Source organism: Cnephaeus nilssonii, assembly GCF_951640355.1.
Source record: "Cnephaeus nilssonii genome assembly, chromosome: 8".
Lineage (NCBI taxonomy): Eukaryota > Metazoa > Chordata > Mammalia > Chiroptera > Vespertilionidae > Cnephaeus > Cnephaeus nilssonii.
Window position 1 is genome coordinate 9,481,389 of NC_137079.1, and position 14,841 is coordinate 9,496,229.

Below are 14,841 nucleotides of genomic sequence, written 5' to 3' on the forward strand. Positions count from 1 at the left end.
AAATTTGTGTTACATAGAAATATGTGTTACATATCTGTATTGATTTCAGAGAGGAAGAGAGAGGGAGAGAGAGATAGAAACATCAATGATGGGAGAGAATGATAGAATGATTGATCGGCTGCCTCGTGTACACCCCACACTGGGGATCGAGTATCCAACCCGGGCATGAGCCCTGACCGGGAATCAAACCATAACCTCCTGGTTCATAGGTGGACACTCAACCACTGAGCCACGCTGGCTGGGCACTTTACATAGATTTACATCATCCATTCCAGGGCTACTTGCTGCCACCATGAGCTCTATGAGAGTTTTATACCTAATGATACTTCTGAATTGCTATCATGGGTCCCGATGTCCACTGAACCCACAGCCAAGCAGACTCCTTGCCCTCCAAGAAGGTTGTGCAATGAGCCCTGGGCAGGAGCTGCAACCAGACACCTGCAGCCCCACAGGTCTCCCGGGCACGGCCAGCCTGGAGCCTGTGGCCACCCCAGGGTCACCAAAGCAAGAGGTCAAATGAAAAGATGCATCGCCATTCTCCCAAGTTCAAATATCTCACCTCTTTCTTAGAAAAACGGATGTTACACAGGTTTTTCCCTTGCACTAGTCCAAGAAACCCCAAGCTTACTGGCTCTTCACCCCTCCCCCAAGCTTACTGACTCTTCGTGCCCCCCTCCAGTAAGGCGGGCAGTGGTAGGGTTAACGACCCCGTGGGTGATGCACAGAGAATTGTTATCGCTGAGACACACTGAGTTCCACACACGCAGGGTGATTAGAATGGCACCAGGCACTGTGCTAGAATCTGACTGTTTTCTTTGGTTCTGTTTCACATCCGGGGAAAAAACACTCTTTAATCACACTCTTTCGCCATTTTATTTCACACCAAACAATTGTGGAGACATTCAGGGTTATCTCCATTATTAGTGCGATTAGCAAATACTGGAAGCATCCCTCTGTGAGACATCACCCTTAGCACCGTGGTATGCCGTGTCTCTTTTTATCCCCATGGCAGGGATGCGAGGTAGATACTGCTCTCACGGTTCTGCAGATCAGAGCCCCAAGGATCAGTGTTTGAATGAAACCCACGCTGCAAAACTTACACTTCAGACTGGCCTCCTCCCCACCTCTGAGGAGCTTCCTCACGCCGGTGACTTCATCAGAGACTGTCCATCACGTTCCTGTGTATTTTCTAAAATCCAGTCCACGTACTCAGCAACTTTGGTGTAGACACCTGGTTGTTCCCTGTGGCCACAGCCTTCACCTCAACAGGTGATGCCCACCAAATGCCACATTCCGTTGTGTTTACAAACTAAAGGGCCACCTGAATCTCCCTGTGTCACATGGGCAGAAAAAGAAAGTGAGAGAAGGTTATGACAGATGTGCCTTTAACATTCTGTAGTCACACCACACACACCACACACGTCCAATTTCTTATGGATCTTCAGGCATCTCATAGGGCTCATTAGCTGTTGAATGTGGTGAAAGTTATGTAATTCAATAATGTATTGTCCAACGAAGAAGTGTTGACATCTTTATTCCACTGTCAAATAAGCCTAATATTCAGCCAGTCAATGATTGTCTCTCATCATTGATGTTTCTATCCCCTCTTCCTCTTCCTCCCTCTTTCTGAAAGCAATAAAAACATTTTTAAAAATAAGCTTAATATTCTTACATTTTAGTACAATAATTGTAGGTACAATTGTCCTCCTTTAAATATAGCATTTCCCTGCACAGATTGTGACATATGTTATATATATATATATATATATATATATATATATATATATATATATATATATTCAATTTTAGAGGTTATGTATGAAATTATAAGATCATTTAACTCTGATTTTAAAATATTTTAAATATTCTACTAGAAAATATATTTGAAATGATTATTATAACTCAAATTTGCATGATTATTATAACTGAAGGCATTACCTTGCAAGCATCTTTCCCCCCTTCTTTATAGCCAGCACAGATCACCTGCTTGGTTATTTCATAATCTCTATATCTTTCTGGCATTCTTCATTTGGTGCTAGAGGAATATTTGCCTTTTGTAGGATATTTTGGATCTCACCTATGAAGTAACCAATATATATAAATTCAGAAGTAGGAAATACAATAAATGTAAAAATAAGACTGAAGTCTTAAAGCAAATCAATCAGAATGTTGAACTTTGCATTAAGGCCATTCCTTTATATATACATGCTAAAGGTGAGAAGGGAGAATTACATACCATACACACACACACACACACACACACGCACACACACACACACACACACACACACACACACAAACTCACAGAATGTGTGTTTTCAGTGTTATTAACTAAATCTTCAGAGATTCAGGACTGCTGTCATGGATGATGATAAGTGCAAGTACAACAGTGTTGCCGTCCCATTCTGGGAGACACTGGTCGGGAGACACTCCCCGAGTTTATCATGGAAAGTCCTGCTCAGCTCATGGTCCTGAAAGCAACTGCTCAGCAACACTCAGAGCTGCGGGGAGTCAGGCTGAGTTTCACAAGCCCCTCTAAGAGGGCAAATGAGGCGGGACTTCAGTGCCACTCAAAATCTATCTCTTTTATTTTGGGAAGTATGGCCATTTAAATCAACTCTTTAAATCTGAACATATACAAAGTAAACCTAAAATTATTATTTAAGCAGTCTTATTTAGTGTAAATATGGAAATTTTTATTTCTATATGGTGCGAGACATGCACAAAACTCTAGCTCTTACAAACAGACACAATACTGAGCCTTCAAGAATGAAAATTCTTAACGTAAACTGGTGCAGCCACTAGGAAAAACACTCCGAGGTTCCACTAGAAAATAAAAATGGAACCGTATGATCCAGCAATCCCTCTTCTGGGTATATGTCAGAAGGAAACAAAATCACCATCTCTCAGAGACATCTGCACCTGTGTTCACGGCAGCATTATTTTCAATAGCCAAGACATGGCAACAACCTAAGTGTCCATCCACAGGTGAGTGGATAAAGGACATGTGGTGTATACAAGGAATTATTCAGCCTGAAAAAGGAAGGGCATCCTGCCATTTGCAACAACATGGATGAAACTGGAGGGCATCACCCTAAGTGAAATAAATCATACAGAGAAAGACAAATACTTGTGTGATCTCACTTATATGTGGAATCTAAATATCCTTTACTCAGAGAGACAGAGAGCAGATTGGGGTTACCTGAGGGGTAAAGGAAGGGGTAGGTCAAAGGGTACAAACTTTCAGTGATAGGATGAAAAAGTCTGGGAATGTAATGTACAGCATAGTGACTATACTGTATTGGTTAACAGCACTGTATTATATACTTGAAAGTTGCTAAGAGTAAATCTTAAAAGGTCTCATCACTCACAAAAAATTATAATTATGTGAGTGATAATTTGTTAGTTATATATATAAATCATGATATTGTACACCTTAAATTTACACAGTGTTACTTGTCAATTATCCTATATAATAAAGTGGTAATATGTAAATTGACCAATACTCCAACACAAGATGGCTGCCCCCATGTGGTCAAAGATGGCCGCTTCCATATGGACACAAGATGGCCACCACAAGATGGCCAGCAGGGGAGAGCAGTTGTGGGCAATCAGGCCAGCAGGGGAGGGCAGTTGGGAGGGACCAGGCCTGCAAGGGAGGGCAATTGGGGGCAAACAGGCCAGCAAGGGGGGGCAGTTGGGGGTGATAAGGCTGGCAGGGAAGGGCAGTTAGGGGTGACCAGGCCTGCAGGGGAGGACAGTTGCGGGGGACCCAGGTTGCAGGGGAGAGCATTTGGGGGGGACCAGGCCTGAAGGAGAGGACAACTGGGGTGGGGGGGAAACAGGCCTGCAGGGGAGGGCAGTTGGGGGGAACCAGACCTGAAGAGGAGGGCAGTTGGGACAACCAGGCCTGCAGGGGAGAACAGATAAGGGGGACCCAGGTTGCAGGGGAGGGCAGTTGGGGGGAACCAGGCCTGCAGGGGAGGACAATTGGGGGAAACCAGGCCTGCAGGGGAGGGCAGTTGGGGCAGATCAGGCCTGCAGGGGAGGGCGGTTGGGGGAGAACAGGCTGTCAAGGGAGGGCAGTTAGCGGTGACCAGGTTGGCAGGGGAGGGCAGTTATGGGCAATTGGGCTGGCAGGGGAGCAGTTAGGCATCAGACAGGCTGGCAGGGGCATGGTTAGGGGGTGATCAGGCTGGCAGGCAAAAGCAGTTAGGGGCAATCAGGCAGGCAGGCAGGCAGGCAGGCAAGCGGTTGGGAGCCAGCAGTCCTGTATTGTGAGAGGGATTCCAGATTGGAGAGGGTGCAGGCTGGGCTGAGGGACACCACCCCCACCCCCTCCCATGCATGAATTTCATGCACTGGGCCTCTAGTATCTCAATAAAGCTGGGGGGAAAAAGGATGAAAATTCTTGGTCCCAAATTGCATTTATTGAGTAAAAAAGGGAACAACTACTTCCCTTTATAGGGTCTTTCCATTCAGGCCAGCAGCCTTCCCCTAGCAATGCCCTGGGAGCAGACCCCTACCTGAGACTCATGCTGCTGTGGGGACTGGAGGAGCCTGGCTCTGTTCAATGTTGCCTCTGCCTGTTACATTTCAGCAGCAGTACCCTGAACCCTGGTTCACAGTAACTTTTATTTATTTTTTATTTTTTAAATGTTTTTATTGATTTGAGAGAGAGAGAATAAGAGGGAAAGAGATAGAAACATCCATAAGAAACATCAATTGGCCCTAGCTGGTTTGGCTCAGTGGATAGAGCGTTGGCCTGTGGACCAAAGGGTCCCAGGTTCAATTCCAGTCAAGGACACATGCCCAGGGCTGTGGGCTTGACCCCCAGTAGGGGGCGTGCAGGAGGTAGCCGATCAATGATTCTGTCTCATCATTGATGTTTCTGTCCCTCTCCCTTCCTCTTTGAAATCAATAAAAATATATTTAAAAAAAGAAAGAAAGAAACATCGATGGGCTACCTCCAGCATGCCCCCTACTGCGGGTCGAACCCACATGTGCCCTGACCAGGAATCATTTGGTGACAGATTGGGTGCATGGGACAATGCTCAACCAACTGAACCACACCAGCTGGGCTCACAGTAATTTTTAGATGGGGAAGGGAGGTGGGGTGCAGAATTCTATGGAAACAATAACACTTTTTGAAAGATATCAAGAGCCTTTTATTTTAGGGTTATTAGTATCTCTTTTATTAATTTATTTATTGATTAATGTATTACATATGTGTCCTTATCTCCCCATTGCCCCCCCCCCTGCCTACTCATGCCCTCACCCCCCTGGTGTCTGTGTCCATTGGTTAGGCTTATATTCATGCATACAAGTCCTTTGGTTGATCTCTCCCCCTTACCCCCTCCCTCCCCTACCTTCCCTCTGAGGTTTGACATTCTGATCAATGCTTCTCTGTCTCTGGATCTGTTTTTGTTCATCAGTTTATGTTGTTTATTATATTCCACAAATGAGTGAGATGATGTGATATTTATCTTTCTCTGACTGGCTTAGTTCGCTTAGCATAATGCTCTCCAGTTCCATCCATGCTGTTGCAAATGGTAAGAATTCCTTCTTTTTTACTGCAGCGTAGTATTCCATTGTGTAGATGTACCACAGTTTTTTAATCCACTCATCTGCTGATGGGCCCTTATCTCTTTTGCTCATTCACATGCTTTGCCCATTTGTACACTTATTTAATCAGAGCTTATATTTGTTTTGAGTAACTTTACGTTCTAGGTATAGTACTCAGCATTTCAAGTGTGTCACTTAACCCTTCCAGTAACCTTATGAATTAGATACTATTGTCATTCATATTTTATAGGTAGAAAAAAAAAAGGTAAGAATTACAAATCCCCAAGGTCAGTCAGACTTCTTCCAAGTGGCAGAGCTGGGAGTCAAGCCTTGTTCTAATGACAAAGTCTAAGTGTTTTAAAACTTTAAAATCCTGTCAAGTCTACTATTTGCCTGGTAACATAGAAATATTATATCAGACTAGAGGCCCGGTACAGAAAATTCGTGCACAGAGGGGGGTTCCCTCAGCTCAGCCTGCACCCTCTCCAATTGGGGACCCCTTGAGGGATGTCTGACTGCCAGTTTTTGGGATCGGACCTAAACCAGCAGTTGGACATCCCTCTCGCAATCTGGGACGGCTGGCTCCTAATGCTCACCTGCCTGCTTGATCACTCCTAACTGCCTCTGCCTGCCTGCCTGATTGCCCCTAAATGCCCCCCCTGCCAGCCTGGTTGCCCCCAACTGCCCTCCTCTGCTGGCCAATTTGGTTCTGATTGGTCAGTTTCTATGCTAGTCAGCATCAAAAGCTTCACCTTCTAGGCAGCCATTGGCTCCCCAAAGCACCCAGATTTGGTTCTGATTGGTCAGTTTCTATGCCAGTCAGCATCAAAAGCTCTGCCTCCTAGGCAGCCATTGGCTTCCCAAAGCACCCACATTTGGTTCTGATTGGTCGGTGTCTATGACAGTCAGTGTCAGAAGCTCCACCTCCTAGGCAGCCATTGGTTCTTCACAGCACCCACATTTGGTTCTGATTGGTCAGTGTCTATGCCCATCAGCATCTCTGGGCCTATCAATGGGGCCTGATCAGAAAGGCGGGGTTGATCAGCAGCCCCGGTGGAGGCCTGGAGAGAAATGGAGGCATGGCTGCTGACCAAACTGGGAGAGAACGAGAGAGGCAAGTGCTGATCAAAAGCTGCAACAGATCAGTCCATGCTTCTCTCTTCAGGCCTCTCTCAGGCCCTGGTTTGCAGCCCCCTCAGCAGTCAGTGCTGGGGCACCATGCCTGCAGCACAGCACCATGCCTGCAGGACTGACTTCCAGTTGGTCATTAGGACCCAGGGTTTTTATATATTAGGATTATATTTCTTAAAACAGGGTAACAAACTATTGTATTTTTGTTTTTCTGCTTACCGTTAATATTATTTATTATATCTGTGAATCCATAGGCCTGAAAAAACCGTCTTTGAATAAGACTGCAAACACCTCAGTTTGGTCTCATGGTTCAGACTGGTCAGTGTTCAGATCCTACTAGCTGTTCAACATTTCTAATATCTTCTCTGCTTTAAAATATTTTTATTAAATAATAATAATCTTCCATTCCAAAACTGACATGATGATTGAGAAAGCAATTATAGACTGTTCAAAACAAAAAAGCTAGATAGGACCCTGGATAATAAGAAGCCAAAACTTACCCATCAAAGCAATGGGCAGCAGTGAGGACCCACCAGTCTCCAATGATGGACCCTCCACACACGTGGCTCTGGGCTGCCAACTTCACATGAAGGCTGACCTGCCAGGGCCACTCTCCCCAAGAGGAATTGGTTCCTCCCATGATGCGTACATTGGATTTTGTCATGCAAACTGGAAAGAGAGTGTTGAAGTTAATGGCTGGAATCAGAGGTGAGTGGGAGTCCTCCTCAGGCAAGAAAGAGAGATACAGAATTCCATCCCATTAAGACTCCGCAAGCTATGAAGACAATGCAGACGGCCCTTCACAGCTCTATGGAAAAATTGGGTGCACTCACCGGAGCTGTCCCCACTTCAACACAACCTCAAAGAATAGCAGAGCCTGCTTGCATCCCATATGTGATTCTAGTCAGAGAACCATCCAAAGATAATCGCAAGGAACACTTACACCTACATGACATGGTCAGAACAAAGGGTAAACCCTCACAGGCGGGGACATTTCATGGAATTGTCTTGCTGACTATCATTGAAAAATGAACTCTCACTAACTTGTCTCCTCGACAGTCTTCTGGGAGGAAAGAGTATGTGAAAAATTGACAGCGCACCATCTTCGTACAGGTCTCCTGGCAACCACTCACTCCTTGAATGAGGGACACGATCAGTTCTTCCCCTCCAAAATCAACTCCTGCATAAACTTTTGAATGGCAGGGCTCTGTGGTGATTAGAAACATAAGAAGATATAAAATGCAAAAAGCAATAAGCCACATTTACACAAGTTTCTGGTACACCGAGGATTGTTTCATCACTGTTACTTGAAGATAATAAAATCGGTCACATTACACGTAAGATGATTGAAACATTACCAGGCAAAGTTCGTTTGCAGGTTAGAAGGCTATATCCAGACATGGTGTTTTCCTGAGGAGTGGGGGAACTTGGTGTCCCACTTTTGGAAGTCTTAAGTAAACACACATTTCTATGTAAAAAAAAGAAAAGAAAAAAAAAAGGGCAACGAAAGAAAGAAAACAGCATTAAAGGCAAATAAACCCGACCCAATTAAAAAAAAACAGCACTCTGCCAATTTTATTCTTCTGAGAGATTCTCTTCAAACTAATTCAGACTGCAGGACTGGCTGAAAAAGAAAGACAGAACAAAGAACACATTCTGGGGATTTATGCTGCTGACACTATTATATAACTGGATACTTTTTCATTTTTTTAAAAAAGAGAAACATCGATGTGAGAGCTTCCTTGTATTTCAAATCTTTGAATTGATTCTTGGGATCCTCTAGTCTACTGTTGAATCTCTGTGTTTATTCTTTATTTCAGTCAGTGTATGCTTAATTTCTGACTGGTCCTCTTCCTTTTTTTTTTTTTTTTTTTTGGTATTCTCACTAAGATCCTTGAAGATCTCACTAAGTTCCTCAGAGGTTTTTAGAAGATTCTTGAGTAACCTTATAACTGTGGTTTTGAACTCTATATCCAGTAGTTTGCTTTCCTCCATTTCTTTCATTCATGACATGTTTCTTTGTCTCCACATTTTGGCTGCTTCCCTGTGTTGATAGAGTGGCCTTGTGTGGTAGGTGTCCGATAGGGCCCAGTGATTCAGCCTTCTCAATCACCTGAGGTGGACTCTCTTGGTGCATCCCTTTATGGGCTGTGTGCACAGTCTTGTTGTAGTTGAGACTTGATTGCTGTTGGTGTCACTGGTAGGAATTGACCTGAGGCCAATTGGCTGTGAGGACCAGCTGTGTCTACAATGGAAGGACTGCTGTGCAGGAGATACCCTTATTGGGCAGGGCTTCTTCAGTGGGGGTTTGGTTCTCACTGAGTCTGCCCCTTGAGTGTGTCATTTATGGATGTGAAGAGTTGTTATCCGGTATGGTCTCACAATGACCACTGGGTACACTGGCTCTTGGACCTCCAAGGAGGTGCAAAGTCAGCCACTGTCTGAGGCCACTCAGCAGGAGCTACAGAGAGATCTGCAGATTCCTCCACTTTGTATGAGGTTTGAAAGTGCCCAGCTGAAGCCCAGCTGTGAAGCAAGGCAGGCTGCTGCTGCCAGGCCTTGGGCCTTTTTTTTTGAAACTCTGGGGTTCTCTGACCCCACTGCAGTTTTACAGGTTTTAAGCTAAGAAAGCACAGGCCATTCATATGCAAAAGCTGCTGCGCACAGCTTGGGTGGGGTTGTAAATTGGATGGGGCAGGGTCTCAGGGAATCACCAGGGCAGAACAAACAGCAATGGTTGCCAGTCAGCCCAACACCAGAGAGGTCCCTGGGTCTCCGTGTCCTGCACCCCCACACAGGAACAATGATTGCTGCAAGCACCTCTGAGAGAAAGCCGCCCTCGCATTCTGGCCCGATGCCAGACAGTCCAGTTTCTCCCCGTATAAGTCTGGGTCCCCAGAGTCTCACCTGGAACTGGAGTTCAGAGCAATCAGGAGCTTGTATCTCCCTCCCGATTGAAAAAACAACAGTGCACCTGTTTGCCAGACGGTCCAGTGCTCACCTCGGCACCTCCGCACCTCCTACCAGTCTCAATGAGCTTCTTTCTTTCCTTCTAGTTGTAGAACTTCCACTTAGCCAGCTTTCCCACGGATCTGGATGACAGCTGTTTTGTCTTTTAGTTGTAGTTTTGATGTGGTTGTGAGAGACAGCAAGTACAGGTGTTTACCTATGCCTACATCTTGGTTCCGAGGTACTGACTTTAGTTACAAATGATAAAAAAATCAAACAAACGAAAAGCTTAGTTCAACGTTCAAAGTAACTGAGTACAAATGAAATGTACCGGCTCAGACCCCAGAGTCCACGGTGAATCTAGATTCAGGCAGACCTGGGCATGGGGCTCAGCTGACCCTATTAGGACACCATTTGTCTGCAGACCATTACTCTGTTTTGGTGTCACCTTTGCTCCATGTAATGGCAAGACCGTGTCAGAGCCCAGGCCTCTGTGTGCTCCCATAGCTCAAGTCCAGTTTGAAGGGGGAAAAAAAATCAGTCTTCTCTCTAGAAGTGCAAACAATAGTGGTGTTGCCAGGCGGTGGCTCTGAGCAGGTCACCTAGGCAGCAGGCTGTGTGCACCTACTGGGTCAGGCCTGCCTGGGTCACAGCCACCAGCACATGGGCTCAAACTGGGAGGCAGCGGTTTCCCGGAGATGAGTTGGGCCACTGCTCCAGAGAGGTGAGAGGTGCCGGGAGAGGAACAGCTGAGGAATATCCCAGTCAGCCTAAGTGGGGAAATGATCCCTCCCATGGGCGGGGGAGAAAGTCCGTGTAGGAGGAGCCTTTCTGGAAGTCAGTGTCACAGTGTAGAGCATGAAACCTTCCAAATCCCCACACCTTTCTACCTGGTATCTTATTTCTAACAGGTTATTCTACCGAAATAATTGAATATGTGTGCAGAAATCTGCATACAAAAGTAACATGAATAGGGGGGAATACTAAGCTTCAAATAGTATGACATACAAATTCACATGAGAAGATAGCTATAAATAGGAAATGTGAGTAATAAAAATATCTATATTAATAACATCTGTGTTAAATGTGTAAGTAGACTCGTGTAGAAAAATAAATGAAAGATTAAACAAAAGACCTTTAAAAGTAGCCATTTCTGAATGATGAGATTATAGACAGCATGTAGTTTCTCCTTTTCTGCTTACTTGCACCTTCAATTTTCCTTGCATGAATATATATAATTTTTTTTCCAAAAAGAGAAAATGGTGGTGGCCATGGTCCAGGGCATCTCTGGCTTCTAATCCTCAGCATCCAGTGGATTTGTACGTGGTGATGATTATGGCTCAGAAGAACAATGCAGAGTGAGGGGAAAGATGGAGGGGAGTTGTGGTTTAGAAAATAAAAGCTTCTTCCTGAAGAAATTCTCTCTCTTTACAAACACAACCTTTACCCAAGAGGCGTTTATCTTAGCCATAGCCATAAATCTGAGAAATAAGACAATAGCACTGGGGTGCCGTCATCCTATGTCAACATAGACTCCAAATCCACCCCTAAGGGCAGCACAGACAAAACACCGCTCTACCAGGATTCAAGGGAAACAGAATCCTCCTAATTCCCTGAAAATTTCATGGAATGGAGAGAGAGAGAAATAAGGTCAAAACCACTGGTTTGTTGAAACTAGAGCTATTCAAATGATGGCTTACTGAATTGGAGTTAAACCAGGAACTTTCAATTTTGAAATGGTTCCCAGGTTGCCTAAAAGAATCAAAGTGTGTACTGTGTACCTGGTAGGATGTTCAGATTGGATACAGTCACTTTAAAATGCCTGGCACTCTTGAATATTCAGACAGAGTTGATTTTTAACTAATGTTGATGGACGGCTGATGGTTTTAGAGCTGCTTTGCAGGGAGTCCTTTCCAAACAGAAGCTTCTGCCAACACATACCCAGAGGCACTCACTCCTGGGCTCCTCGCCATGAGGTGCCTGGGAAATGCTGAGCATTAAAAGGACTTGCCCTGACTTACTAGGGCCTGGCTCCTTCCCCAAAGCTCTATGTTCAGTAGCTTTTTCCAGTGGTGCCTGGTCCTTCCTAACTTCCCTCCCACACCCTAAACTGGACGTCTTGTAGGTAATCCACTCACCACAGGAGACTGTAGCAAACAGGCAAATGAAATAAGCTGCTTGGCTGAAGGGAACCATCCTAAAAGAGAAAGCGACACATCTGTGACTCTGCTGGGTGAGGTCTATTTAACATGAGCCTTAATCTAAGGTGACGGACTATTTCTTTTCAATGTGTGGACGGTGAATGGAAGCACACAATTACCATATAGAGAACACGGGTTTTCTTCACATTCTGTGCCCTGGGACTGGACACAAGATGCAAATTGAGACATCCAGAGGAATAATCGTGTTCACTGCTCATTGGTCACCTGTGTTGTTCGTAATTATGGAGAGGGAATTGGTAGAAGGGAACTAAACAGTTGTGAATCCTCTTGATTTGAGCAGAAGGAAAATTAATGTAAATAATGGCAATGATATCCCCAAGAAAAGCTCTCAAAAATATTCAAGCGCATTTATTAATTTTCTAATCAGTCAATATTCTTTTGAGTTTAAAATAGCTAACACTTAAATATTTCCACATATAAGAACACCGGTTTCTTCAACATTTTCTAAATAGGCAGGCAATTAAAACAAACTAGTAGTTTCTTCATAATGTAAAAACTAGTCTTAATTTTTTAAAACCTGCTTTATTTGGAAGCAATGGGAATAATAGAAATTCTCTACCTGAAGGCACAGCTGCTTCTGAACTTCTGGGCCGAGGGTCTCTGGCCTCTGACAAAGCGTTACTGGTCTGCAGCATCCCTGGTGAGCTCTGCAAGCTGTGTTCGCTTGCCTTTGCTATTAGTCAATACCTTCCTGCCAAGTTTCAGCATTTTGTCCTGTCAACATGGTCTATGAACATGTCATTCCTGTGTCCAGCTATCCTATATAATAAAAGCCTAGGTGGCTTCGCGCAATGTCGTCACAAGATGGCTGCCCCCACATCGTCACAAGATGGCTGCCACAAGATGGTCAGCAGCGGAGGGCAGTTAAGGGTGACCAGGCTGGCAGGGGAGGGCAGTTGGGAGGCCCTCAGGCTGGCAGGGGAGGGCAGTTGGGGGGAGATCAGGCCAACAGGGGAGGGCAGTTGTGGGGAGATCAGGCCTGCAGGGGAGGGCAGTTAGAGGCGAGATCAGGCCAACAGGGGAGGGCAGTTGGTGTGAGATCAGGCCAGCAGGGGAGGGCAGTTAGGGGTGACCAGGCCTGTGGGGCAGGGCAGTTGGGGGTGATCGGGCCAGCAGGGGAGGGCAGTTGGGGGCGATCGGGCTGGCAGAGGAGTAGTTAGGCATCAATCAGGCCAGCAGGGGAGTGGTTAGGGGGTGACTAGGTATGCAGACAGGCAAGTGATTAGGAGCCAGCAGTCCCAGATTGTGAGAGGGATGTCCAACTGCCAGTTTAGGCCCAATCCCACAAAAATCTGGCCTTATCTGGCAGTCGGACATCCCCCAAGGGGTCCCAGATTGGCGAGGGTGCAGGCCAGGCTGAGGGACACCTCCCACCCCATGCAAGAATTTTGTGTACGGGGCCTCTAGTTGAATATATTAACTTTTTCACATTGGGGCCATACAATTTGTAAGCAGGTTTCCTTTATTAAAAATGTTCGTTACATTCCCCATTCTTTGGGGTCAAATGAAGCTTAAACCTCATCTAATGAGACTTTTTCCATTATGATTGCCTAGCTGCACAACTGAATAACAGGTGGGTGTGGATAGCTGAACTTGAAAGGATCTTCTGGCAAATGGTACCTATGCCAGGAGCAAAGAATCTACTAACACTGAAATTTTATGGACGGGAGTTGGCTGATGTCTAGGTCCTGCTCCCACCTAATTCAGAAATAAGATGTAATACAGCTGACAAGCATTAATTCCCAGGCCAAATCTGTTCCAGTGCTTCTTTTTGCAAATAAAGTCTTATTGGCACACAGCCACGCCCATTCAGTCATAGATTATGGAGGCTTGCTTTCACCCTACAACTACAGTGAAGCAGTTGTGACAGAGGCAGTAAGGCCCACAAAGCTGAAAAGATTTGTGATCTGGCCCTGCCTACGTGGCTTAGTTGGCTGGAGCATCCTCCTGTACACCAAAAGGTTGTGGGTTCAAATCCCAGTCAGGACACATACCTGGGTTGTGGGTTCGATCCCTGGTCAGAGCACATACAGGCGGCAAATGATCTATGTTTCTCTCTCACTTTAATGTCTCTCTCTCTCTCTCTCTCTCTCTCTCTCTCTATTTCTCCCTCTCCCTCAATTTCTAAAATAAATAAATACCCTTGGGTGAGAATTAAAAAGATAGGTAGGTTGGAAACCCAGTTTAGTACTCATGGCATAGAGTTTGGTCTTGTCTGTCAGGATACCGTGACTGCAAAATACATACTGGTTTCTGAGGAGCCCATTTCTGCTCAGGAAGTTCAATCTTATTTTAATTTTTAAGAAAAAGTCTCCCTATACATTGAAATACACCTCCTTGCAACTTCTATCCTTCCATCCTACATTTATCTACTCCATCCACACAAAATAATTTACTCTCCTTCTTGTACTTTTAAAGATATTTAAAGACATAACCACTTTTCCACTAAATCTCCTTTGTTTTCTAACTATTCTTCAAAATTGCATTACATCAGTTTGTTAGAAAATTAGATTTTCAGGGAGTTGATGCGTAAGTAAATATTTAATGCATATTGCTGCACTACAGAATTCTGTTTATTAAAAAATGGAGGGTAGCAAGGCCAATAAAATAATTTCTGGTTGTAATGCAGTAGCATATTTCAAATATGCAACCTGTGATGCCTTTTAGATTGAGGGTATCAATCAAGACATCAGCAATTTCTTTTTATTTTACTTTACATTTACTGAGTCCTATCTTTCGTGATCTTAATCGACTTATGTTTCATTAGAATAAAGGCTGTGCTAAAAATCACAATTTCTGTACAGAAACCTGATGCTAATATTTTCTTTTCTTCAAAAGAAAAATTGTCATATGGTTTAGACATGATTGTCTTCTTTGAGGTATGGTGTTGGAGGAAGGCTCTACAGATACCCTGGACCGCCAGGAAGATGAACAAGTAGATCCAAAAGCAAGTTAAGCCTGAACATCACTGGAG

The 14,841-nt window shown here is 44.7% G+C and overlaps 1 protein-coding gene and 1 pseudogene across 2 annotated transcripts in view; one reads left to right on the forward strand and one right to left on the reverse strand.

The window, feature by feature from the left end:
* Window positions 1-14,841, forward strand: part of LOC307104095 (protein FAM149A-like) — a gene marked incomplete at its 5' end in the record, with an annotated part of 124,947 nt that overhangs the window by 18,021 nt on the left and 92,085 nt on the right. The gene's annotated exons all lie outside the window — the stretch shown is intronic.
* On the reverse strand, window positions 935-14,253 carry LOC307104217 (plasma kallikrein-like; annotated as a pseudogene). The gene is made up of 4 exons (XR_013815264.1): window positions 7,197-14,253; window positions 3,203-3,264; window positions 1,939-2,077; window positions 935-1,331 (listed from the first exon to the last, which is right to left on the reverse strand). The product of XR_013815264.1 is annotated as a plasma kallikrein-like (transcript).